The following is a 24,532-nucleotide window of genomic DNA, read 5'->3' as shown; positions in this document are numbered from 1 at the left end:
TGTCAGATGAAAGAAATACTAGTTAAAATACAGGTGTCTCACCACAGAAGTAGCACGTGCATTTACTATTTCTACAAACATTTAGTAAGCATCTGCTGCATACATAGCACCCCAAACTGTGGGGTAGATGAAAAAATGTCATCCCTACTTTACACATGCAGAAACTGAGCCTCAGATAAGTAACTAGCTCAAGGTTATACACAATGGTACCCTAAAAGAGGTGAGGGCCCAAGTCACAGCTTCATTTGTTAATGTTTACTCAACATTCATTGAACTCCTACTATGTGCCAGGCATTGTCTCAGGTGCTGAAGGTACAAGATGAGCAGAATAGATGAGAAAAATAATCATAAATTGTGATAAGTATCTCAAAGGTAAAATACAGGAAACTGTGAGGGAATACACCAGGAGGCCCTGAACCCATCATGGATGTCAACGAACTATTTCCTGTCATGGTGACATATGACTTGGCACCAGAAGGGTGAGTTGGAGTTAGGCTTAAAGCAAACTCCAATGACTGCTAGGAGGGCAGAGCCAAATGGGCGACAGAGTGGTGACCGTGGATGAGTCCAGAAGATGGGCACCAGAGACATAGGCAGATGGAGCCTAAGGTTAACTGCCATGGCACAAGGACTCAATCAGAAAGTGGGTCAAATCAGGAATGAATTGGCAAGGTGACAGGGATTGGCACAGAAATATGTCAAAATCAAGAAAACATTTGACATTTAAAACAGGACACTAGGAAGTGCATGGAAAGCCTGGTTTCTGTAGGCTACCACCCTCTCACTCCAGGACCCTTCTATTCCCACATTTCTATCAAAGGAAGGTCTTTAAACACAAAATCAGTGGTTTCTGATACTTGGGCAGCAAGTGGTAGAGTTTAGAGTTTGGTCCTTCTGCTACAACTACACATAGCTAAATCTGGACGTTGATGCATGACCTCAAAGACCATCCAGATGCTTGCACTACAGTACACCTTTAAGGAATATTCTACTATAAGCCCATAGCATCTAGTCCCTTCCAAAGTAATAAGATAAAGAAAAATGGTTGATTGTAAATAGTACAGTGTTAAAGAAATGGTAAAGTGAGTAACTATTCAAAGGCTGAATCTTCTTCCAAAATGCAGATCACCTGAAAGTCTAAGACATTTCAAACTTTACAAAATGCTATAGTTTAGGTTAGTTAGCTCACTTTTCTTTGTATGGTCATATCATTGCAGCTTTTATCTCTCTAATGAGAAACTGGAGAAAAATTCTGAAGATTGAAAAATGAGTACAAACTGAATTTGAAAGTATAAATGTCTTAGCACAATTTTTTCTCCACTACTGAAAAAAACCCTCAAAGCAGCTTATGTGCTACAGTATATGGGCTTTAGGGTATGATTTTTATATGTGAAGAACTAGGAATCATTAGAACTGCAGAAAGGTAGGTCTAGAAAAGAAATTAATCAAAATAGGTGACCCTAGGCATCCTTCTGCAAGTTGGGTATTACAAAGCTTAGTGAATCATACCTTGAGTCTTAACCATATATGATTTACATGATATTTAGATGAGACTTTGGACTTAGACTTTTGAGTTGATGACATGTGAGGATATGAATTGGTGGGGGGCAGGAATGGAATGCTATGGTCTGAATGTTTGTGTCCCCAAAATTCATGTGTTGGTATTAGGAAGCGGGGCCTTCAGAATGTGATTGGTCACCCTTATAATTATTAATGGGATTAGTGCCCTATAAAAGAGCCTCGGAGGGACCCCCTCCTCCCTTCCCCCATGGAAGGATACAAGAAGACAACCAGGAAGTGGGTTCTCACCAGACACCAAATCTGCCAGCACTTTGATCTTAGATTTCCCAGTCTCCAGAACTATGAGAAATAAATTTTTGATGTTTATAAGCCACCCAGTCTATGATATATTGTTATAGCAGCCCAAATGGACACCTAAGAACTTAATTATATTGCACCTAGATTCAACTCTTTTTATCAGTAGAAATAGAGGAAGTAATGGCATAATCCAAGGTTATTAATTATCTTGGGATCATAAAATCTCAGTGCTGGATAGGGCCATGAGAGCTATCTAGTTTAATTACCCATCCAGTCTCTTACAATTAAATTGAATTCGACAAACACTTTTCGGAAGACTCACCATATCCTGAATACTCTGTGTTTCAGTAATCTATTGTTGCATAACAACCCACCCCAAATCTTAGTGGCTTAAACAATGATCATGTATTTTCTCATTATTTTGCAATCTGAGCTGGGTTTAGCTGGGCTCATTCATAAGGCTGCAGTCATCAAGAGATTCAACTAGGGCTGGAAACTGAAGATGGCTTTGCTCAAATGTCCGACACCTCAGCTGGGAGGTTGGAACAGCTGGAAGCCGACTAGGCACCTCTTTCCCTACCCACATGTCCTCTGCAGGACAGTACCTTGACTTTGCATGGCAGCTGAAGGCAGAGCATCACCAACCATGTACTGTTGATCAAAATAAGTGACAAGATTAGCCTTCACCCAACATGAAGGGAAGTAAATACACTCCACCTTTTGAAGGGAAAATAGTTTGTGGCCATTTTAATCCACCACACTATAATCATGAGGATAAAAGAATAAGTAAAATATGAATTCTGCCCTCAAGGAGATCTCAAACTACAAACTGGCATTGTAGGGAGGGAGTGTAAAGGACGCCTAAATGAAAAGGTGATAATGAGAGGTAAAATGCTGTAGAAATACAGACAGGAGAGTTAGAAAGAATGTGGGTTAGGGAAAACTACTGAGAAGAAATTTCTTTTGAGCTAGACAGTAAAAAGTAGGAATTATGTGATAAAAGAGGAAGTACACAGTACCACCTATAAAGTAATCTTGCCAAAAAAATGGAATAGTATCAATCCTCTAGATCTAACTACCAGATTATAGGAAATACAGGGGGCAGAGGAACATGTTAAGTGATACTAAGTTGAAACAACCAGCAGAATCCAGAAAACTCAACAGAACAAATGAGCCAGTTGCTTAAACAAGTTGAAAAACAAACACAACAACAACAAAAATACAAAGAGGGATGGGAAACCTATAAATTAAGAGACTTAAGAATGGAATGCATGGGCCTTGTTTGAATCCTGATTTGAACCAACTGGAAAAGAACATAAGAAATCTTTACTTCTGAGTTAAATGTAGTAGGAAGTGACCATTACTTCCTCTACATCAAAGAAAAAAAATGAATTATGAAATTATTTTGGAAGATATTGGAGAAGGCAAGAAGACTAAAGGAACTAAAATTTAAGAGAGAAAAGACTCCTTCCAAGGCAAGTTAGGATTATTGGCCATTCTCTCTCTTAAAAGTTATTTTCTGAATGGGGGAGTCTAGTAGCCATAATGTTGCTCATGTAATTGCATGTTAATGATACCTAAGTAAGTAAGTAAGTAAATAAATGAATAAATAGATAAATAAATAAGTTATTTGCTGAATCTGGAATCAGGCTTTCCTCAGGCAGAGAGACTCTTCTAGGAAGAAGCACAGCCAATGAAGCTTTTGATACCCACTTGAGCTGTCACGGCAGATTGGCTGGCCTCCTCTCTGAAACACTCGATGAGCACCAAGCAGCTCAGGAGGGTAGGAGCTGGCCTGCAAAGGCAAAAATGAAATAACCCAGAATTTCATCCTATGCTTAGGAGACAAAGCCCACAAGAGGAAGGGACCTTTAATAAGCTTACAAAAGATCTTACTCTTGAGACATTTGAAACCAGAGGTGGATTGAGTCTAACTAAAGCCACAGCATAGCTCAGTTTCTCATAGAATGAGATGATCTGTTCCTCACCCTATTTGCCATATAAAAAGAAGTACGCATCCTAGCTGGAGAGAAATAACATTGACTTCAGTCTCTTTTGCACAAATCAGAATACAAATTTTAAAAGTCACAAGACACTCAAAGAGGCAGGAAAATGCCTGATGATTAAGAAAAAGTATATATCCAATAGGAGAAATCCCACAGATGATCCAGGTGTTGGAGCTAGCAGTGATGGATTTCAAAATAATGATCATAAATATGTTCAAGAAAGTAGAATAAAAGTTGGAGAAAATGACTGAAAAGATAATTTGAAAATAGAATTACAATCTATAGAAAATGAATTAATGGACATGCTAGAACTGAAATACAAAATATTGGAAAGTAAAATCTCATTGGACAGGTTTAATGACAGACTGGACACAGCAAAAGATAGGATTATATAACTCAAAAGACAGTAAATAAATATTCAAAATGAGAATAATAAGGAAAAAATGCAAAAACAGAAGACAGCATTCAAGGTATGCAAAATGTAGTCAAATGGCCTAATATATGTGTTATAGGAGTCCCAGAAAGAGAGAAGAGATTGGGGAAAGTGTTATGTGAGTACACATGACTGAGAATTTGTCAAAGCATGAAAGATAGCAACTCAGAGATTCAGGAAGGTTAGCAAATCCTAAGCAATGTAAATAGAGAGAAAACCAAGCACAGACATATCATAGTCAAATTGCTAAAAACAAAAGATGAACAGAAAATCTTAGAAGCAACAAGACTATAAAAAGACACATACTTGTAGAGGAACAATACCACTTATTATTGACTTCTTAGCAGAACATTTGGGAGCCAGAAGACTACAGGATTGGATCTTTTAAGTTCTGAAAGAAAAAAAACATGCTGACCTAAAATTCTATATCCTCTGAAAATATCATCCAAAAATGATGAAATAAAGGTGTTATTAGACAATCAGAAATTGAGAGAATTTGTTACCTATGGATTCACTCTATAAGAAATACTAAAGTTTTTCAGGCTGAAGGAAAATGACTCCCAAGGGAAGCTCAGAACTACAAAAGAGAATGAGTAGTGGAAGGGTTCAATATGGGAAACACATAAAAGAATACTGGCTTATTTAAAGCAACAATGATAACTATATCTTGTACAGTTTGTAACACATTTATAAGTATGTGACTACAAAGATACAAAAGTGGTAAATGGAGATAAAGTGTTAATGAAGTGGTAAAGAACTAATTAAGATAGATTATAATAAGTCAAATACAGCTATTATTATGTCTGGGGAATCTACTAAAATAATACAAAGAAGTATAATTTAAAAATTAATAGAGGAGTTAAATGGAATAATACAAATACTTAGTTAATCCAAAAGTAGGAATGAAAATGGAATAAAAGAACAAAGAATATATGGGGCAAATAGAAAAAAAATACCAAGATGGCAATCTTAAACTCAACTATATCAATAACTAAGTAGACTAAACATTCCAATTAAAAGATACAGACTTTTCTGAGTGGATGTTTAAAAAAAGACCCAACAATATTATATATATATATATACACACACACACACACACACACACACATATGCTGTTTATGAAAGACACACTATATATAAATATGTAAATAGTAACCAAAAGAAGTGGGGGTAGTGATGTAAGTACCAGACAAAGTATATTGTAAGACAAAGTATTCCTAAAGGTTAAAGGTGGACATTACACAGTGATAAAAGGGTGGGTTAAACAGGACAACATAAAAATCCTAATTTTGGGTTCACCTAGTAACGTAGTTTCAAAATATATAAAGCAAAATGGCAGAAATAAGAGGAGAAATAGACAAATCTATGATCACAGAGATTTTTTAACACAATTCTCTCAGTACAGAAACAAAATATTCTAAACTTGTATTTTCCAGGAAGAGGACAGAGATGATTAACTCCACATTTTGAATTAAATATGCATAGCAACATTTTAAGGGTAGCCACTAAAAGTATGTAATTTTCAAACCAGTAAAGGGAAAAATGAGGGGACTCAATTGATGAAAATGGTGGTGTCAAGAAAGGAGAAAAAGGAAAAAAAATCCTCAATATGTTAAGTTTGATAAATGTAAGTCTCAGTGGGACTACTTGAACCCAGCACAGATAAACCTAAGGTTCCCAAAGGGGCAAGGATAAGCAGGAGAGCCCCTGTGGTTCTAACAGCCATTTGACATGAGATACCCAGAACATTCTTTAGTTTTACTATCCTTTCTTGGAAGAAATCTCAAATTTCTAACATATGATAGGTTCTCAGAACACATTTGCTAAAGGATGATTGAGTTTGAGGTTCAAACACATGTCACTCATCCCTGAAGTTTCTCAGTTTTAAACTGATGACTCCAAAAGGTTGTTTATGTGCATCATCACGGAAAAATGAGCCTTGAAAAACCGTTTTTCACTCAGTCCCCACCACTCACTCCTCCCTACCCAAATACACCTGAGGAGCTACTTTCTATACAACTGAATCTTTTCACTTACTCATTCACCTGCCCGTTCATTTATTGTCTTACTCATCCATGCATGCATAGATCCAATATTCAAGATAGTCCTTGCCCTCAAGGTTTTCTTTATCTGGACAGGAAGACAAATGGAGATAAGAATAAACTACCTTACAATATATACAAAGGGAGGAAAGAGGAGAGAGACCAGGTTCTCCAGAACAGTGCCTCCCACTCTTTTCTGACCATAGTCAATATTTCATATCATGACATAAATACACACACACACACACACACACACACACACACACACACACACACACACACACATACACACATAACTGAGACAAAAGCTCCAAGAAATAACACTTTCTCCCTTTTTGTCTGATGTCCTCCATATTTTCTGTTCTTTTCTATTTCTTTGTGTGTGTGTGTGTGTGTGTGTGTGTGTGTGTGTGTTTTAATGACTGTGTTTTCCAGATATTTGGGGGATTTTCACATTTATTTCATGATCACTAAATTGATCAAGATCCGTAGTTAGAAAAACTGTTCTGGAGATAGTTAAGCCTGAACTGAATTCTAGTTCATTGTTTAATTATCTTCTAAAATAGTAAAAATACTTACATAGTTCAAAAAATAAAAACGATTAAAAAAAGTTCGTCAGTGAAAAATCTTGCCCCTACTCCTGTTCCACACTCCCATTCTCAAATTCTTTTTCCCCCACCCAGATAACCCCTATTATTAGTTTCTTTTGTGTGTTTGCAGGTCTTTCCAATAGGTAGATCTTTATGCAAAAACAGGAAGTATGGCTATTTCTTTGTGCAAATAGAAGTAAGTATGAATATATAAACAAAGTTCTAATGTTCGTCTTTTCTCGCCCAAATGATTATTAAATATATTTGACAACTTCCTTTTTTAAAACGATCCTGGAGATTTCTAATGTCAATACTGGTCTGAAGGGCTCTTGTTTGTTTGATTTTTTTTTTATCCTGGACTTCAGGTCAGTTTTTATTTTAAACTGTAAATTTAAAAAGTATAGTTTTATTGAGCTATACTTGAGATACAATAAATGACACATTTTCAAAGCGCCCAACTTGATGTTTTGACCTCTGTGTACACCCATGAAACTATCACCACAATAAAGATAATGAACATATCCATACCCCGAAAATTTTCTTGTGCCCATCTGTAATCCCACCCTCCTGGCACTCCCCAATCACATCTCCATTTCTGGATAACAACTTATCTGTTTTCCGTCACTTCAGATTGGTTCTCATTTTCTAGAGTTTTACATAAATGGAATGATACAGTATGTGCTCTCTTTTTAATTCAGTCTGCCCTCTTTCACTCAGCATAATTATTTTAACATTAATGCATGTTGGAGAAGACAAGTAATGATTCTATAGCATCTTACTATGCTGATGGACAGTGACTATAATGGGGTATGTGGTGGGGACTTGATAATAGGGGGAGTCTAGTAACCATAATGTTGTTCAAGTAACTGTACATTAATGATATCAAAATAAGAAAAAAGAGTCAAAAAAAAAGATTAATGTGTGTTGTTGCATGTATCAAGATTTCATCCTTTTTTATTGTTAGGTAGTATTCCATTGTGTAGATGTATCACAATCTGTTTATCCATTCATCTGCTCATGGACCCTTCTGTTGCTTCCAGTTCAGAACAATTACAAATAGAGGTGCCATGAACAGCAATGTAAAAGTCTTTGTATGAACATATACTTTTGTTTCTTTTAGGACTAGAGTGGTTGAGTCATACATATGGTAAATGTATGGTTAATATTTTAAGAATTTTCCAAAATGTTTGTACTGCTTTTTATTTCTACCAACAGTGTATAAGAATTAAGTTGTTCCATACTCTCATGAACACCTAGGTTTTGTCTTTTTCATTTGAGACATTCTAGTAAGCATATGGTTATATCTCATTGTAGTTTAATTTGCATTCCTCTAATGATCATTTTCTAATGATCAATAATGTTAAAAATTCTTTAATATACTTATTTGATATTCATGTATCTTCCAGTTTTATTAATTTTCTCTATGGCTTTTCTGCTTTTATTGCATTCATTCCTACTCTAATCTTTATTTCTTTGCTTTGTTTTGGGTTTCATTTGCCCTTCTTTTATTAGAGTCTTAAAGTGGAAGCTGAGGTTACTGATTTGAGACCTCTCTTCTTTTCTTATAAATTTCCATCTACATATTACTTTAGCAACAGTCCACAAATGTTTATGTTTTGTTTTTATTCAGCTCAAAATACTTTCTGATTTTCACTCTTGATTTCTTCCTCGACCCCTGGATTATTTATAAGTGTGTTATTTAGTTTTCAGATATTTGGGGAATTTCCTATTTATTTTTCTTTTACTTATTTCTAACTTAATTCCTTGTGGTGAAAAGAATATGCTTTGCACTATTTCATCACTTTAAAATTTTTTGAGACTTGTCTTATGACCCGAAAAAAGGTCTATCTCGGCAAATGATCCATATGTACTTGAAAGACTATATATTCGGCTGCTGTTGGGAAGACTGTTTCATGAATATCAATAAAGTCAAGTTGGTTGGTAGTGTTGTTCAAATATTCTAAATCATGACTGCTTCCCTATGTACTTGTTTTATCAATTATATTGAGAGAGAGGTTTTGAAAACAACAATAATTATAGATTTGTATATTTCTTTTTGCATTCTGTCAATTTTGCTTATGTATTTTGATACTCTGCTCTTAGGTGCTCAACATTTAGGTTTGCCATGTCTTCTTGATGAATGGACTCATTCACTCCTTATGAAATGATACTTCTTCTGCCTGATCACATTTTTGCTCTGAAAGTTACTTTGCCTAAGATTAATATTGCCATTCTGCTTTCTTGTGAATAGTGTTGCCAATGTAAATCTTTTTTTCCTATCCTTTTATTTTTAACATATTTGTGTCTTTGTATTTAAAGTGGATTTTTCTTGTATGTGGCATATAATTGGGTCCTCCCTTTTTTCTCTGACTGAAAATCTCTTGCTTTTAATTAGGATATTTAGACCATATGTATTTAATAAAATTATTAATATGGTGAGGTTTGAGTCTATCACCTTGCTGTTTGTTTTTTATTTGTATGTTTCATTCTTTGTTATCTGCCTTCTGGATTGATTATTTTTTAGCAATTCAATTTTATTCTTTCTGTTGGATTGTTAGCTATAAGTTTGTTGGGTTGTTTTAGAGATTGCTTTAGGTTTTATAGTATACATATTTAACTTACATGATCTGCCCTCAGGTGATATTTTACAACTTCATGTATAGCATAAGAACCTTACAATCATGTATTTCTACATATTCCCTCTTAGCCTTTGTGCTGTTGTTGTCATACATCTTACTTCTACTTATATTAAAAGCCCCCAAATACATTGTTCTTGTTAGTACTTTAAATAGCCAATTATCTTTTAAGATAATTTAAATAAGAGGGAAATTTTAAAAATATTTAGCCACGTTGAATTTCTGTTGCTCTTCACTCCTATGTGTAGATCCATATTCCCATCTGGTATCATTTCCTTCTGCTTTTAGGACTTCCTTGAACATTTCTTCTAGTACAGATTTTTTTATGTCCAAATTATTTAATCTTTGTTCTTGAAAGACATTTTCACTAAGTAGCATCTAGGTTGACAGCTTAAGTATTTTAAAGTTTCTCCACTCTCTTATGGCTCTCATGCTTTCTAAAGAGACATCTGCTGTCATTTTCTTGTTCCTCTGTATGTTTTGCATCTTTTATGTCTGGCTGCTTTTAAGATTTGCTCTTTTTTTTTTTTTAACAATGACCTTTTAAAATTAAGAACTTTTATTTTTGCTTAGCTTTGTTAAGAACGTGCTCTTTATTGCTGGTTTTAAGCAATGTGATCATGATGTGCTTCGGTAGAGTTTTCCTCATGTTTCTTCTCCTTTGGGTTCATTGAGCTGTTTGAGTCTTTTGGTTTATAGTTTTCACCATGTTTGTAAAATTTCTGGCCATTCTTCTTCAAATATTTAGCCTGTCCCTTGCCCTTCTCCTCCAGGGATTCCATTTACATGTGTATTAGTCCACTAGATGTTGCCTGCAGCAAACTAATATTCTGGGTTTTGGTTTTGGTTTTTTCCTCTTTTCTTTTTATTTTCTTTAGTCTTAGTATACTTCACTTTGGATATCTTCTGCAGCTATACCTTCAGAGTCATGGATTTTTTTCTAAATGTCTAATCGGCTGTTAATCCCATCCAGTGAATTTTTTCATCTCAGACATCATCAGTTTCTTTTCTATAAGTTCAAATATGATCTTTTTTATACCTTCCATATCTCTACTTAACATGTTCAATATTTCCTCTAGTTTCTTAAATATAGGGAACAGAGGTATAATTATTTTAATGTTCTTTTCTACTAAGTCTATCATCAATGTACTTTCTGGGTCAGTTTCGATTGGTTGCTCTTCTTCTTCTTAAGGGTCATATTTTTCTGCTTCTTTGCATACTTGTTAACTTTTAGTGGATAGTGGACCAGTCATTCTAGACACTGTAACATTTATCTTATTAGAACTGGAGTATAATTGTATTCATATAAATATTCTGGAGCTGTGTTCTGGGATGTGGTTAGATTATTTAGAAACAGTTTGATCACTTCAGGTATTACTTTTTTGCTTTGTTACATGAGACCAGAACAACATTTGGTCTACGGCTAATTTTTCCCCAAAATTGAGACAAAAGCTTTCTAAATACATAATGCACTGAATATTGGATTTAACATAGCCAGAGGAGCTTCATGTTTGTGGATAAAGTGAGGGTTCTTACAGCCGGGATTCTCACCTGGCCCTGGTCAGTTTGCTCACTACATACATGTGGGCAATATGTTGTTACTGACTCTATATAAAGAGCTCCACCCAGTGCTCTGGGCAACACTGTGGCACGGCTGCACAGCTGCAAGAGAGCAGAGACTGTGATGGCTGTTGGGGTAAGAGGCCCAGAGGCAGAGACTGGCTTGCTGTGTGCAGGCTCACTCTGAGTGGATGGGATTCTAGTGATTGATCCGCCACCATTGAAATAAAGCTGAGAATAAACCCTTTCACCCCAAAAACGTTCCATTGTCATTCCCTGGTCTCATTGAATCCATAGTGAACTTGCCCAGGGCTGAAACCCATTGGCAAGACAATGTTTCAATTAATTTTCTATTATTTTTAAATCTGCAGATGTAGACTTTTTGTTAGCTCATGATAGATTTGTTAAAATAAAGCTATCCATCAACAATAATACTTGTTCATAAGTGAAAATCTATAAATACGGAAAAGCAGTAGAAACAAAACAAATGTCCTGTACTTCCACTCCCTAGAGATAAATCGTGTTAACGATCTGGAGTGTTTCCTTTGCTTTACTAGAAAGCCTGGCTTTGTCATAGTAATAGAGGGATTCTTTCCTCCCAAAGTTATAGAACTTTGAAAAACTTCAGCAAATTAGGGGATGCTTTGATTAAATGTAAAAGAAAGAACGCATCCTAACAGGTGTTACTTATTCTTAAGGAGATTAAGATAACCTGGAAATCCCTGGTGCCATCCAGGCTGTTCTCAGACCGACAAGTTTGTTTCTAGCATTGTTCCTAGCAACTATTCATGCTTCAGATTTAATAAACTTAAGGAACTTCCAGGCAGTTGACAGAAACCATAGCCATTGCTTTACCCTCTCCAGTGTTTAGGAAGCCTTGGCTCATGGCTCCTGTGGTCTCAGGGCAGGCTGTCCTTGGCCAAAGCACAATGGCATCAGTTTACCACCACACTTTTTCACTTAAGGAACATTGGCATGCTTGACTTGTGCTGAGTCTTCTGCTTCTCTGTGATTTTACAGAATAACTCTCTGCTCTGGAGGAAGTCATGGGTTGCAGGGGGAGACAGCATTCAGGTATACCTTGTTTTATTGGGCTTCACCTACTGCACTTTGCAGATAGTGCATTTTTCACAAGTTGAAGGTTTGTGGCAACCCTGCATTGAGCAAGTCTATCAGTGCCATTTATCCGAAAGCATTTGCTCACTTCCTCTCTGTGTCACATATTGGTAATTCTCACAACATTTCAAAATATTTCATTATGACTCGATGAAATCTCAGATGATGATTAGCATATTTTAGTAATAAAGTACCTTTAAGGTATGTGCATTGTTTTGTAGACATGATGCTATTGCACACTTAATAGACTACAGTATAGTGTAAACATAACTTACATTGTGAAAACTGATAAAGGGAAGCCGCACTGACATGGCGTCGGGAGGCGTGCAGGAGAGCTTTCATGCCCAACCCTCCTAGTCTATAGCAAACCCACAGGGAGGAAGAGACAGACACCTTACAACTCCTATTGTTTTGGCTACTTTACCCCCTAAGTAGGTGGAGGGAAGAGTTTCTGCCTCCCCCAGCAACAGGCTGGCAACAGTCCAACAGTCCAATGAAAGATTGTTATAATTCAGCCAGTGAGCAACCACCAGACATGGGACTCCTAGTTTTCTTTAATGGACTTTTTGCTTATAACAGTCTCCAAACTTGCTTCCTTTCTCTATAAAAGATCACTCTTCTTTGTTCTGACAAGCTTATGGTTTTGCCATAGCTTGCTCGTCCAGAATTGCAATTCTGTGCTATTCCCAAATAAACCTATTTTTTCTGGTAAATAACTGATAGATTTATCTTTTTGTTTTGTATTAAGGTATCATTGATATACAATCTTATGAGGGTTTCACATGAGCAACATTGTGGTTACAACATTCACCCAAATTATCAAGTCCTCACACACACCCCAAGGCAGTCACTGTTAATAAGCGTAGTAAGATGCTATTAACTTAAGAGTAAAGTTTTTTGACTTAAAAGTAAGTTTTATTCTTAAGGTTAACATTACGCACTGGGAAACCAAAAAATTCACTTGACTCGCTTTATTACATATTCACTTCATTGCAGTGGTCTGGAACCAAACCTGCGGCATCTCCACGGCGTGCTCCTAGGACCCAGCGACTGTAATGTCTAATACACTGACCTCCTTCCTGTGTTGTTCCAAGATGCTGTGCGGTTTTGAGGGCAAGGAAGGAAGTAGGACTCTGCCGTGCTCTCTGCTGGGACACAAGGAAAGTTTTTTGGTTTGGGTTTTTTTTCTGTTTTTACAAGAGGAACACCAAACATACTTTATTGGCCCCAAAAAGTGGTCACAACAAGGCACAGTAGGCAGGAACATACATCAGCAGTCAAAGGGTTAGTATTACATACAAATACAGCTTCTCTCTTTCGTAGCCTTGGCAAAAGCCATAAGGATGTAAAATAACTTTCTGTAGCAGCAGGTTAGGAAGCTGAGGAGCACTCGCCAGGAGTTCCGAGTGTATTAACAAAAAGACACAAGAGTGGAATTGACCGCTGTAGGGCCAAATGTCTAGGACAGAAATGTAAATTCCGTTCAATACTAAGAAGCAAACACTAGAACTTGATATTTACTTCCAAAATAGCTCACTCAAGTAGCACTGTGTACTATTTCAAGTGCTATAAAGGTGCTAAGCAAACTTATCTACAGACACAAGAGTTGTACCACACCTTTAAATCCGCAATTGAGGTCTCAGATTTTTCCATTAAAATTACTGCACTGAGATTCTATAAATTGTCCATGAGAAATTCAGCTATGAGAGTTTCCACCAAGGAGATCAATACTGCCATCCAAATTATTAATTACCAATTGACAATAATCTCAACAGCAGCAAGCACTGTAGTTATCACTCTCTGACTTGTCTGGGCATCTGCTAGTCTTACTGTCTTCGTGTTCCACCAGCTCCTCATGGGCATGGGAAAAGATCCAACTTTAAGGAATCAATTATTAGACTGCACATGTCACCTTAAAAAAAATCACAGGATACATTGCAGCAGCTATTCAAAATGTCTCTTTTAATTTAAAAAATAATTTAAATTTTATTTAAATACTTAGGCCTTTAAGATTCTACTACCAAATTTATAAACTTGAACTTTTAAGAACTACTATTTAGAAAACCCGGTTTACCTAATGGTAGCTTTTGCAGAAGAGATTAAAAGACTGAGTATGAACTGTTTCAACATTTATGTGAACTGTACTATGCCTTTATGGCCAGAAAATTGCTTTTTTTTTCCAAGGAAAGCAGTCTTTATTTTTTGGATTTCCAAAACTTAATTTATCATATCAACATCACTACTTTTAGAAGGTTATAGAAAAAATTCTTAGAAAAAAATTTCAAACAGCCACAGTTGAAATATTCATCCAATATTAATCATTAATTCTTCAGTAAAAAATAGAATTCTTTATAGCAAATGCCCAACTTGCCTCACTCAATTACTACAGCCATTAAAAACCAACTGCTAGCTAAGTCAACACAATATTTTTGTAGCCTTCCTGAACACTGCAGCTCTATCATCTGTTGTCTCAATAGGCATCACATTTCTTTAAGTAACAGCAGATCACACACAACAGATACTAACACTAAGCTTGCACACTGTGCTGAAAAAAACTAACACTTATGTGTGCTTGCTGCAAAGTGTATTGTCTGATGCTCATAAAAGCAGATCTTGTTAATTAATGTCTTTTCAGGAGAGTTTACTTTGCCTTAACTGGTTCTTGTTCTAACAGTGAACACTAACTTTTTGTTTATGGCATGCTTTGCAAAAATATTTTAACACTGATGGTAGAGGAAACCCATCAATTCCATTATACAAAGAACATCTGCAGATGCCTCCATGACAGATATCTTGCCGGCTCAAAGGCAAGTCCTACTAGTGATAGAGGAAGCAGTGGCTCAAAGAACATGTAAGAGCTGGGGTCTTTCCAGTCCCAAAGTCCTGTTACAGTGGACAAGCGAAATATGCACAAATCGTACTTTAATCAAAATAAAGTTGTGGTTCCACCATTCAATTTGGGCATGCAGGAATCTGTTGTGACAGAAGCTCATAGAGAAGAGATAGTTGTCTTGCTCAGAGTCCCTGAACAAAAATATGCTTCAGTTTTCCCCTCAAGAAAAGCTTCTGCTTCCTAACAGTCCATCACTCCTCAGTTACAGGGTTTCTTGTAATCTGAAGCAAGTCATGCATAAGGGTGTGTATATAATCAACCTGTATATGGGCTTTTTAAGCATCCTGTCTGCTGACATGAGCATGGCTGCCTCCAGACACCTGACATTGCTTCTGCCTACATGACTGCAAACACAGAGTGGTTGTGTCCTCTTCTGAGTCACAATTAGCCTGTGGAATTGCAGAATTCTCCCCGCTTATTTCAGTTATTCCAGGAGCTATCTTTGGTCCCAGTTTATATAATGAATTAACCTATGCAGTGGCTTCAAATGTGTGTATTTGTGCATTGGGGAGGGGGGTGGTCAACCCCTTCTTTAATACTAAGCAACCTTCTCTCTCTCTTGATCTTCGTTATCTTCCAAAGATAGATCAAATGTATCAGAAAATGTTGAATGGGGGCTCACAGAGGTTATGTGCTATTTAATCAGATGTCATGTGGGGGCTTAAGCTGAGCCACCAGGAAAAGGGCATTTCTCAAGCATTAATTTGGAAAGGTATATTTTTCTTTTATGACAAAAGAGGGGTTTTGAGTCCTTGTTTTAAATTCTCATGGGAAAACACAAGCCCACAGTATCGTGCAACCTTTGTGTCAGAGAGCAACTTCCTGTGATTTGGCTGGAAACGCTGTCCCTGTCATGTAAAAAGTTGATGCCGAACTGCCTCTCTTTCCTGAAGTACACTTTCAGTTGTACCAAACTTCTTATCAGTGTCGAAGGAACTGTGTCTTTGTACAACAGAAACAGTTTTGTTTCCATGGAGCATGTCAAGAGTAGGAATCTCTTTTTGTAAGTCTTGTCCTGGCATGACATACATATAATTATCCACTTTAATGCTTATTTCAACAATCTGAGGAAATTCAATGGCACAATTTTGGCTTCTCCTTGAAGAATTCTTTAAAAGGCTTATTCCCAGTTGCAAGGCAACATTTTCTCTTAAGGGACTGCTTGATTGCTAAGCAGCTAAGTCTCCCATATTGGTATTTTCCTTTGACAGACCCACAGCTGTTGGCATTTGCGTTCACATTGTCACTGCCCTTCCTCCCCATGAAGAAGAGATTCTGACACCTGTATCTGAAGTTGTTCCATATTTTCTCCATCTTGCCCATTATTTATAAGACTGTGGCCAACAGCAAGCAGGGACTTGTTGGGGAGGATTTCCTAGGTGGGGCTTTGGAAGGACAAGAGCCATGATGTAAATGTGTTGTTCTTCTGGTCACAGATCCCAGTGATGTCCCCACCCTGCTACACCCACTGAAACTTGCCTCCTGGTTTTCATTCCTCCCGTAGAAACTGACTCTCTGTGACATCTTGATATACCCTGTAAATGGTACATGGGAGACAGAGCCATGAAGAAGACCCCCATTCTCCACTCCATTATTACCCTGGAGTACCCCTTCTCTTCCAGGTAACACATGTTTTTCTATCAGTGGCCTAAGGCAGTCTAAGGTATAACACTTACCTGTGTGTCCGGCTCTGTTCTAAGCACTTCACAAAAGTGGACACATTATTTTGAACAACAGCTCTATGAGGTAGGGCTGTTACTACCCCTCTTTTCCTAATGAGGAAACTGAGGTACATTAAGGCCCATTGCTCTGGATTCCACGTGAGGCCCCTAACTCTACCATTTTGTCTACTGCTTAGCATCTGTAGCAGTGGGGGTTCAGGTTGAGTCCAATAGTGCAAATTTCTGGCCTCCTAAGAGTGAAGGGTGGTGTCACCAAATGGAAAAGAAGCAAGGGTCAAATGAAGGACACTTTGATGTCTTGAGGGCATGCAATGGTGCAGATACTTCACCTGCTTTATCATGTTGAATTGTCTCCTTCTCAAATGTCACTCCTTGAGGTAGACACAATATCCTTTTTACCCAGGTAAGAATCTAAGACCATGAGCTTGTCCAAAGTCACAGCTATTCAATGTCAATGTCAGAATTCAAACCCAGGTTGGATACCAAAGACTAGGCCTTTTCTCTACTCAGTGCTGCTTCGATTTGGGGAAAGGCAGCCTTTTGGTGCCTTTTAACTGAGACCCAAGTCAGCGCACTGAGTCTGTGTTTCTGCCTCCTCCCGTGTCCCTATACACAAACCAGACACCTGTGTATGTTTACATTCTATCATAACATCCTACAGATATTCACTGAGTGCCTACTACATGTCTGACAGATTATAGCAGTGAACAAAAGTCAAATATCCTTGCCTTTACTGAGCTATCATTCCAAGTAGTGGTAGGAACAGAAAAAAACAAAACGAAGCAAAGGCCTCTCTCCCTCCCTAAAGAATCATTCTCAGGTGCACTGCTAGCAGGTGCATAAACCTCTCAGAGGTCCAGACAAATGGACATAATTGAAATACTGGTGTCTGAATTAAGAAAGTAGGTAAGTTTAATGATTGGGTAACACGTCTTTTTTTTTTCTATTAAGGTATTATTGATACTCATTCTTATGAAGGTTTCACATGAAAAAAAATGGGTAACACGTCTTTTTGCAAGTCAGATGATTTCCAATCACTTGCTTTTGATGAAAATAAAATAAGACCTGGAATTGTCAGCTGATGAGTCACTAGAATAAGTTTTGATGATGATTACTACGTGATTTTTTAGCACATTATTTGGAAGGAGTCCCAAAAGAACTAAATGATTTTGCTGTAGCACAACCCTTTCCATTCCCTTTTACTGCTTTCTTAGCTATTTCCAAAAATAATAGGAATGGAATAATAGGACTCATTGAGAAAAATCACAAACAATTGCATTGAGATTCATTTGCAATAAAAATTCATTTATCAAAAAATGATGCTGTACATTATTTTGATTAATTATGCCATAATCATACTTGTAACAATAGGGAAGAAACTTATTAGAGGATTATGACCTCAGGAAATGTTTTTACCAATTAAATTTCAATGAAAATGACATTTATGTGGCAGAGAAGTATACTAGGATGATCAGTAAGAGATTTTCAAGCATAAAATTATATTACTTGCAGATAAACATCTGTGAGAGTAAAATAAAATACAAATACAAGTTCAAGGAGAAAAGGGGGTAGTGTAAAATTTCTTATAGTTAGCAGAGTGATTTTACTTTTTTCACATATGTAAATGGTGATGGTGAGTATCAAATTGCTATATTTAAATTCCATTGGATGGCATTCAAACCTGATGTCATACATTTAAATTGTCTATTTCTTTTCCAGTTTGCATGCTGTCTTGACAGTGGGTTTCAGCCCTGGGCAAGTTCACTATAGATTTAATCTGACCAAAGAAAATGACAGCAAATGTTCTTTAAAGTGAGAGTTTATTACCCGGCTTGTTCTCCCGGTGGTAGGTCAAGCACTAGTGTCTCGGCCTCCACCCAGAGCACTGGGCTGAGCTCTCTCTATAGCGCAATAATAGCTTATTGCCTAAAGGTGTGGGAGCGGTAGCCTAGCAACAGGCCAGTTACATCATCAGGTGGTTTAAGTTCAGTGAGGGTCCTGGCCATAGGAACCCCAAGTTACCCACACATGACTTTTATTTAATTTTCTTGCCTGGTGTTCCTGGCTAGAATCTTCAGTACTATACTGAGTAGAAGTGCTGAGAGTGGACTTGTCTTACTCCTGATCTTAGACTAATCTTATTCAGTCTTTCACCAATAAATATGTTAGCTGTGGGTTTTTCATGGATGCCCTTTATCAAGTTGAGGAAGTTCCCTTCTATTTCTACTTTGTTGAGTGCTTTGCATGGGGGTAGCCTTAAAAAGTCATTTTAGTGAGTAAAGGAGCAAAATATTTGAAAGCTTAAGTTTAAGTTCCTTAGATGCTCTGTTTCTGCTAAACCCCCAGCACCAAGCACAGTGCCTGCACATAGAAGGGGTCCAATAAACATTTGTGGAGCAAACTGTCTCCCACCTCCCCCTTGCATTTTATTCTGCGGTGATTCTGTGTTGTTTATGGTTCCCCCACATACCATGTTGTCTTCTCTGGCTGGAGTTTTCTTTCTCCCTTCCATTCCCACTGATATCTGTTCATGCTTTCTAACTCTCCCCAAGTGTCATCTCATTCAGGAGATGCCTCTGTCCTCATCCTTCCTCATATCCTGAGCTGAGTCGGCCTCTTTTCTGTGCTCCTGTAGACTTTGTACATCTACTATTGAGCACTGTTATTTATTTACGTGTCCATTGCCCACTAAACTAGAAACCTGTCTTGCCAATGGGTTTCAGCCCCGGGCAAGTTCGCTATGGATTCAGTGTGACCAAAGAAAATGACAGAAAACGTTCTTGGGGTGAAAGGTTTATACCCAACTTTATTCTCAGGGTGGCAGGTCAGTCACTAAACTCCCATTCACTCAGAGCAAGTCTGCATGCAGCAAGCTGGTCTCTGCCTCTGGGCCCCTCTGTCTGCACAGCCATTCCACACAGCCATCCTCTGGGCCTCTCTGCACAGCCTTCCCACACAGCTGTCCTCTGGGCCTCTGTCCTTGGCACTGCCACCACTCCAGCCTCTGCTCTCCTGCAGCCTTCCAGCCCTGCCACCGTGTCATGCCCAGAGCACTGGGCGAAGCTCTTCTTATAGAGTCACCAGCCATGTATTGCCCACAGGTGTGCAGTTAGCTAGTCAACCAGGGCCAGGTGAGAATCCTGGCCACAGAAACTCTCATTTTATCCACAGAAGGTAATATGATTTGTGGCTGAGAGTATGGACTCAGAAGCCCAATTGCCTGAATTCACAACCTTGCCTCTCACTAGTATGGGTGACCTTGGTTGTGCCTCAGTTTCCTCATCTGTCAAAGAGAGATGGTAATAATGGTACCCACCTCGTAAGGTTGACAGTTGAGGGAAAACAGTCTCTTAAACAGTAATTGTTATGTAAGAGGCAGTGATTAAGTCCTACAAGGCAAGGCCTACATTTTTCCTTGTCTGCTTCTCACAGCCTTAATCTAATGCCTGGCCTGCAGTGGGTACTCAATAAATGTCTGTCATGAGGTGAGCATTGCAGAAACTATCTGAAAGAAGGAAAAGAAAAGTGGATTCGACAGTACTTAGCAGGTAAACATCAGAACCCAAATTTGTAAACCATGTCGCCTTATCTAAGTATTTCCTAAACTGTCTTCACTCTGACCCTGAGATTGCCAAACTGGAGAACTTCAATCCCAGTCATTATGGAGCTCCTCTCCCTACAGTCACATAAGAGTCTGGGTGGATTATGCACTGCTCAGAAAACGGGAAAGACTTTTAATCTTCAGCTCATTATTGTTATCGTCCAAGTTTGCATGGCCCCCTGAACATGTTAAATCTAGCAGAGCATCTTGCCCTGGCAGCCTCATAGGGGTAACCCATCCCATGATGTTTAAAATCTACTTTAGAATATTTTGGCATTCATCCTAGAAACCAAGGCAAAAGAAGCATATTCTAAGTGAAGATATTTAAGAAAGTTCTTCTGGTACTTACAGAACCTTAGGTAGGATCCAACTTGTCCCTGTTTTGGCAACTCACATACAGGGCATTATAAAACTTTCTTATCCATTCCCCTAAAGTAAGATTTCCTAGATTGCTCCTTCTTCTTCTTTTTTTTAATTGGCATTTTCAAGAAGTCCACTTTTTCCAGATAAAATACCCAGGCATATCAAAACTTTTGGTAAAGACAGGATAATAGGTGGTAGTTACTAGAAGTTGCACACAGGTGCAGCTTGTATTCTAATCAGCAAGTATTCCCAGGCCAGCAGTGATCAGAGAACATTCTAATCAGAAGGTGGCTTTCACAAAGTGGCTCAGAGTAATTGAATACTACAGATTTCACCAATGACAGCTCTTTAATTTAAACATCCATTAGATAAATTAACAGGCAACTCCCTTCACCAGTGAAAACCTGTTTCTGATAACACCTCTGGCATCGATCAGGACTGGAATAGCATAACAATGTATAAGGGAGATTCCATCTCTGGTTGCCTGATACCAACTATGTGGGTGACAGAGTCCTTCCTCTGTGGTATCGTCGCCCCTGCTTTGAGTAAACCTTTCATTCATGCTGTGGCCAAAGCATCCAGAAGGACAGAGGTCTCACAGAACTTACTTAGTTTCCCCACCCCACCAAACCAAGGCTTTATTCTTTTATCTCCTGCACCTACTAGTCCCAACCCTTCTTTCCAGTACAATTTCCTTGTATAGCATAAGCTTTTATAAAGCCAGAAAGAGGGTTATCTCCGAGCAGCTTCTGTTCTCCAGCATTGCCAGCGACCAAGGAGCCCAATAGGCTGACTTACTTGCTTGGAAAGTGCTACATGCTTTAGGTGTATCCTATAGACTGCTCAGATGGGCTGTGCTGGATACTCTCCACTTGCCCTCCCGATTCACCCTCCACCCTTCCCCACCCTGCTCTGTGCCCTGGGAGGCTGGCCTGCAGGGACTGCATCACCCAGGAACCCCTGCTGTCAATGGGCAGCACTAGCCTGAAAGGATGAGAGGATGAAGAAGTTGGCTATTCATTTCCCTTCTGGCCCATGGCTATGTCCCCTTATCAAAGGGCACAGCTGCTGTCTGGCAGCCCTTTCGTATCACTACAGTTCTGATACAGGTTCAATTTGTGTCCCCATAAAAAAGATATATTGGAGTCTTTAAACCCAGTACACCAGAAGGTGATCTTATTTGGAAATAGGGTCTTTACAAAGGGAATCAAGTTACAATAAGGCAATTAAGATGAGCCCTAATCCAATATGACTGATACTCTTATAAGAAGAGGAAATTTGGAAACAGAGGGAAGATGATACGAAGAGACATGGAGAATATGGTCATTTACAAACCATGGAAAGAGGGGCAGATCCTTCCCTCGCACAGAAGAAACCAACCAACCAACCTTGATTTCAGACTTCTAACCTCCAAAACTATCAGACAATACATTTCTATTGTCTGTCACCCCACTTGTGGGACTTTGTTATGGCGACCTTAACAGACTAATACAAGCTCGTGATGGGTTCTGATGACACTTCTGGCCTAGGGTGGTAAAGCCTCCCGCTGTTACTAGTCCCTGGGTGCCTTGTCAGCCCTTCTTAGTTTCCCATAACCCTGTCCACACTTCAATCTGTTCATTCAATTCTCTTCAGTTATTCTGTTGAACATGCCATGTTTCCTGATACTCAAGCCTAAAATATAACTATATTTTCCCAATATACTTCACAAAACTATCACAGAGTCACAATAAAGTTCTACTGGCATTCTCTAATTATGCAGACACTTCCTGCGAATCTTACATCACTCAAAATAAAGCATCTCTTGTATTTTCACTTTCTTCTGTTGTCCATTTCATCTCACAGAACATAGAAGCCATAACAAGAAGTGATAGTTTGGATTTAATTTAGGGCAAAACTTTGGACAAAGTATAACAGTGAGTGGTAATCAAGCAGGGAATATTGTTTGTGATGAAACATGTGTCCTAAATTTTAGGTGATCAGGTTTCACAGATGTCAAAGAAGTATTAGGAAAGATGCCATGGGAGTCTTTAAAAGTTAAGTTAGCTCAATAGGAATAGGATCCTTTCAGAAATTAAATTCTGACGCTGCCCATGAGCAGCTCATGTTCTTGGAATAATTCTGCTTTTAAAAGGACCTGCAGAAAAACAATTGTGGGAGAAGGGTATTCATGTAACAGAATTAATACCAAAGAAAGGTCACTGCTTTTTAGAATAACTTGTTCAAGGGTGAACAGGAAAAGCTCTGTGAAATTAGGGGAGCAAAGTGATTTTCAAAGCCACATTTAAAGCAAGAAACACAAAAAAGAGTATAGGCTTTAGAATAGGGGGAGAAACAAGCTAGCATACATGAACAATTATAGAGAATATAGAAATGTGGAGAACAGAAGCATGCTGAGAGATGCGGGAAAACATGAAGAAAAGGAGAAATAGTCAATTCTGGGAACTCAGTCCAGTGAACCTGACACTGACCCTGGAAAAATTATCAATGAGAACAGATCGTTAGGAAGCTATTAGAGAGAGAGGCAATAGTCACTCAGAGTCAGAACAAGTATGACCAATTCATGCTAAGCTAAACTTATTTCCCTCTTGAAGGGTCTGCCACAACCCATTTGGGTTTTAACACAGCTCTCATGTTGTCCCTCTCAGAGTTTTTCTCTCTCATTCAGACCTTTCTCATAAACTGCACGTCATTTACTCTTTGGTTAGACAAATATTTGAGTGCCAACGTGTCAGACACCGTGCTAGGCACTGAGGATGCATCAAGAAAACCCAAACAGGGTCTCTACCCTTTAGAGAGTTTACTTCCTGGTGGGGAGTACCTTCCAATTCTGGGACTTTTCCTTAGCCACCAGCTGCTCTCTCCTGTCTTTTTTAAACCACACGTGGTTTTCCTGAGCTAGCAGAGTCCTCAAGACTCCAGGGTTTCACTGTCTGCCCAGCCACCTTTCCTTCTCAAGTACAGAGTGGGGAACAAACTGGGTCGCATTTTTCCTTGGCCACCAGGTGTTATCCTCTTTTGCAATATGTCCATAAATGCTATCACTCAGGTTCCATGCAACAGATATTAATTACCTAAATTCCAAATTTGGCAAACCTACATTTCCAGTCTCACGTTCCACTTCCCTTCAGTCCTTACCAACCCCTGCCCCCACCCAAAAACTTCCAAATCTGTGCCTTTGTGCTCAATTGATTTTCTCATTCAGGAATGCCTGACATCTCCACCTATGGAAATCCTACATATTTCCCAATACCCAGATCAAAAGCTGCCTCCTCCCTGGCTGGATTTAATTACTTTGTTCAATAAAATCCCGCCTTAATGTTTGCTGTATGGCGCTTTACAGAAAAACTTTTGCTAACCTTGCTTTACAGTGTGTTTGATGATTGAATAATTGGGTCAGGGCACCAAGATTCTGAGTACATATGTCCTCCAAGTTTTAGTTTCTTTGTATAGTGAAGGTAATAACCATCTTACCTTTAAGTTATCATGAACATCAAATGAAATAACACACTTAGAAAAGTATAAAAACATCCTACAAATGAAAACAACTGTTTTTATCATGTACTGAAAAGGTGGTGAAATGAGACAGTATTATTTTATTCTCCCCCTTCCTTCCTTTACAGCCTTCATTTAAACTCGAAATTTTATGAGAAAATTTACTTTATTAAAGTTTCCACTTTTTAAGTGACCATAGGGTCTCAGGTTCCTGTCCAGTTTTCTGTGTTGCTCGCACTTCTGTTTCTCACATGTAATTTCTCCCCGCCCCCACTTTATTATTATAGTATCCCCATT

At 38.2% G+C, this 24,532-nt stretch overlaps 1 protein-coding gene and 1 pseudogene across 1 annotated transcript in view; both read right to left on the bottom strand.

Moving 5' to 3' along the window:
• Window positions 1-13,148: 13,148 nt before the first annotated feature.
• Window positions 13,149-24,532, bottom strand: part of LOC108387192 (LHFPL tetraspan subfamily member 5) — a 145,200-nt gene continuing 133,816 nt past the window's right edge. The window contains exon 4 of the mRNA XM_036998414.2: window positions 13,149-13,346. The gene's annotated coding sequence lies outside the window, so the exon portion shown is untranslated. The remainder of the gene's footprint in view (window positions 13,347-24,532) is intronic.
• Window positions 14,843-16,417, bottom strand: LOC108387779 (suppressor of cytokine signaling 5-like; annotated as a pseudogene).

This window comes from Manis javanica, chromosome 16 (assembly GCF_040802235.1).
Source record: "Manis javanica isolate MJ-LG chromosome 16, MJ_LKY, whole genome shotgun sequence".
Classification (NCBI taxonomy): Eukaryota; Metazoa; Chordata; class Mammalia; order Pholidota; family Manidae; genus Manis; species Manis javanica.
The sequence above is the reverse complement of the archived record's forward strand: the minus strand, read 5'-3'. Positions and strand labels throughout refer to the sequence as shown.